The 3,739-nt window shown below is 42.4% G+C and overlaps 1 non-coding gene across 1 annotated transcript; it reads right to left on the minus strand.

Moving 5' to 3' along the window:
- Positions 1-72, minus strand: trnah-gug (transfer RNA histidin (anticodon GUG)). The gene has a single exon. It is a non-coding gene; the product is annotated as a tRNA-His (tRNA).
- Positions 73-3,739: the final 3,667 nt, after the last annotated feature.

Genomic DNA, 3,739 nt, shown 5'->3' on the forward strand with positions numbered 1-3,739 from the left:
TGCCGTGACTCGGATTCGAACCGAGGTTGCTGCGGCCACAACGCAGAGTACTAACCACTATACGATCACGGCACCACATACCAACTGCTGCGTGGCTTTTCCCCTGCAGCTAGTTTGTACAGCGCGCCTTCTCGAATATGTGGCCCAACAACTTCTATCTGCGCTTTGGAACCCATCGACGTATTTCAAAATTCGTGACCGCCTGACAAGCACCGCTAAACCAGTGTTCAACATGAAAGCAGATTTCTCACATTTTCTTGGAAATCTGAAAATATAATCAGTACTAACTGAGGAAATGCATTTTTTGCTAATAACTAGTTCGCTCTTTTGGAAAACAGCTGGGGTGCATGCGTTTTGTGCTCGCAGGCTGTGACGGTGAAGAGCACAGTATGTGATCCGAAATTTTCTTATGAAATATGTCAATGAAACGAATGGAAGATTCGCGTTGAATTTAGAAACGATTGCAACAGATTGCCCCCCAGCGAAAAGCCTGCTGAAAGCCCGTGGCTCATGATTGTGAACAATAAGCTGTATTCTTGAACATATTTAACAAAAGTTAGAAATGCTACTTTGGCTGAAGCAATTCTGCCTGAAGCAGTTTGAGCTTTTACAGTGGTTATTTTAAACTAAAGACTCCGATTCTTACTCCATGTATACCACGAATGATGTTGGTTCGCATTAACTTAATCAAGGAACAATTATTAAATGATCATCTGTTTCATGGCTAGAATAAGGTATCAATTCAGTGTAATAGTTAATTAAAAAGGCACAAAATGTGAGATGAATCATGCAGAAATTAAATGTTCAAAGTAAAATGCCTTCCTTACTTTGTAAGCCGATTGCAATGAATGCAAAATGGGCTAGCCTGAAAATGATCAACTTTTACTGAAAATCATGTCCAAGCTCGTTTGCAGATGTATTAGAAAGACGCATAGAACCGGAAAATATTATAATATAATAATTTTATAATATTATAATTTATATATTATAAAGAGCAATCAGCACAGAATTCAAACGGAAAGAAGATGCTTGAACTCTTTAAAGAAATAGTAGTGTAGAAAAGTAATTCATTAGATCGAATATTCTTGGATTTTCAAGAATCCTTTGATAGATACGACATAGCACACTTATGACTAAAGTTAGAATATGTGATGTCAAACTTGCAGCAGCTGCAGCACTGATTTAAATAACGAGTAGTTCAACATGTCCAGCAGAGCTGTTTTATTTATATACATTATAAGTCGGCATATTCATTACTGCTCATTGATATGCCCAAAATGGGAATTAACACACATTCGAAGATATTTCACTTATTCTTAGGATTGTTTCCAAGTGGAATATGGATCATTTTTGTCTAGTTTCCCTCCAATGAGACATCGTCTTTGGCACGTTATTTCCCCGCTGATGATCCCTCCAAAAGTAGCCACCTCCCATGGCTAAGGAAGCAACAAATATCCTGGTCCCAGAATCTGACTATCCCAGTCCTTGCTGGACATCCAGAAAAATGTGCGCCAACAGCCTGGCAGGGACCTTCATCTCATTACCTCCAGGCAAAAAGATCCATGGCCTTCACTCTACTTCTCTCTGATGAGAATTGCTGAGTGGCAGGACTTAGAAGAGCCAGGGTGTGACCTTCAGCTTGCAGTTATAACTGAAGAGGAAGGAAGTGGACAAGAGAGGACACAGAACACTTCGGCTTCATCAGCTTCTGAACACCTAATTATGGAACACATATCATGCTTCGAAATGGCTGTGACTGCAACTCCAATCAGCATCACCAATTAGCACCCAGTTATTCTGATCCAAGGGTTTCTAAACTCCTTATCTGCTTCCAATGTCCTGGCACTTATCTTGACCTTCTGTCCCCAGTTTAAGATTGTGCCCATCATGCTTCCCCCAATTGCATTCAGATACTCCTCCCCGCTCCTTCCAACTTCACACTGCAACGCCTTATCCCTTGCTCTAATTTCACTTTGATACACCTCCCTATTGCAATGCCATATGTGCAATCGTTCCCCTTCCACCAATTTCATTCAGGCACTCTGCCCCCCACCCTCCGGGCTGATACTTTGCTGTTGTCACTGCAGATTCTGCCCCCTCAAAGCCACACCCATTTCTTGCCTCCTTCATGTGCTTCAGTTGGCTGAATACCGCTGGGTGGTGAAGTAGAACCGCGGTCTGTCACTATACGTATGAAGGCTAAATCTGTATTTTCAGATGATGCTGCCAAGTAGCATGTCGAAGCGAAATAGCAGGGAACCAAAGATAGACCCTTATGGGGCACCAGAGACAAAGGTGCAGGAACAGGTGTAGTCATCGCAGGTAATTCTCCGGCTGCGGTTAAAGAAGTTACAATATAACCTTGCATGTTAAGCTCCCCGTCAGCACACTCCTCCAAGCCGATGGATGAATGAAAGCCATGGGGGAAGATGATGTAGCTGACCATGACACAAACTGCAGGCAGGTTGGAAAGGAGGAGGAGGTGGGTTATTTACCTCACTGCAGCATAGAATATGATTTGTGTGCTTGACAGGGCCAGGACATTGATTTGAGGTACTAGAAAGATGGGCACGGAACTGTGAGATGATAACATGTTCAAAAGGTTTGGAGAGAAAGGAGAGGTTTAAAGTGCATATGCTCTCTGCAAGGATATTGAGGTAGATTTTAGTGATTTTGAGGAGCGAGGTGATTACAGAAGCTTTAAAAGAGAGAGGCCAATATTCTAAAGGAAGACAACCATCAGGTGGACTAGCAGGGGAGCTTCTGTGGTCAACCGTTTACTCAGAATCGTGTCAAGAGAGTAGAAGGTGCGTCTAATTGATTGGCTGAGGTTGGAGCGAGCAATGGGGACGGGATAGGACCTGTCGAATCTCCATGCACTGTAAGGACACAGGCCAGTACACATTCCAGCACTAAACTGCTGTAACCTAGACGTATACATTCCTCAGCATTGCAGTCTGTGTAAATAGACCTGGAAAACCACAGCATGTCATTTAAGTAGAGGGTACCATAGAACACCAGCACTGCACTGTAATATAGTTAATGGAATTGATAGGATAGATACAGAGAAACCATCGTTTGGAATTTAAACCAGGCAGCTTCGCCTTGATAGGTCAAGGCATTGGTCTGAATAATGACTAGGCGAACGGCTGTTACTTATTTTGTTCAGCTTAAACTGGCAAAACCTGTGTATGTATTCTCTCTGTCTGCAAAGAACAGGGCCCTGTGTGTTAATATACGCAAATGGACAAATATCAAACAATGTTTGGCAGTTAACTGTGAGTCACCATCACTGGTGCATTCGCCATGCCAATGCCCCTAGAATCAGAGTCCAATTACCAACCAATGAGCGCTCTCTTCTCACTCAGTATAAATAGTTGTTTTCCGCTTTACCGGTGTACTTGCCAAGTGTCCTGATTAGTGCAAGGTTAAAAGCTTCGATACGTCTCTTTTTTCAGCAACATTAATGGACAAATTAAACATGTGTTATTTCTGACAAGCGAAGCTGGTCTGTTGTAACAGGGGCTAGAACGGCTGGACAGCGAATTCAAGGGGATCACAGCCAGGCACCAATATTCAGGGGCAAGAGAGGGAATATATATATTTTAAATTTTTCGGTCAACAGGAATTAAGATATTATATGCCGATAAGACATTAGTGATCAAATGTGATCAGAATTCTCTTTGCCTTCATTGATGCCACCGATGAAATTGCGACAAATAGAATGTCGCTTCACAAG

Source organism: Cetorhinus maximus, chromosome 21 (genome assembly GCF_964194155.1).
Source record: "Cetorhinus maximus chromosome 21, sCetMax3.hap1.1, whole genome shotgun sequence".
Lineage (NCBI taxonomy): Eukaryota > Metazoa > Chordata > Chondrichthyes > Lamniformes > Cetorhinidae > Cetorhinus > Cetorhinus maximus.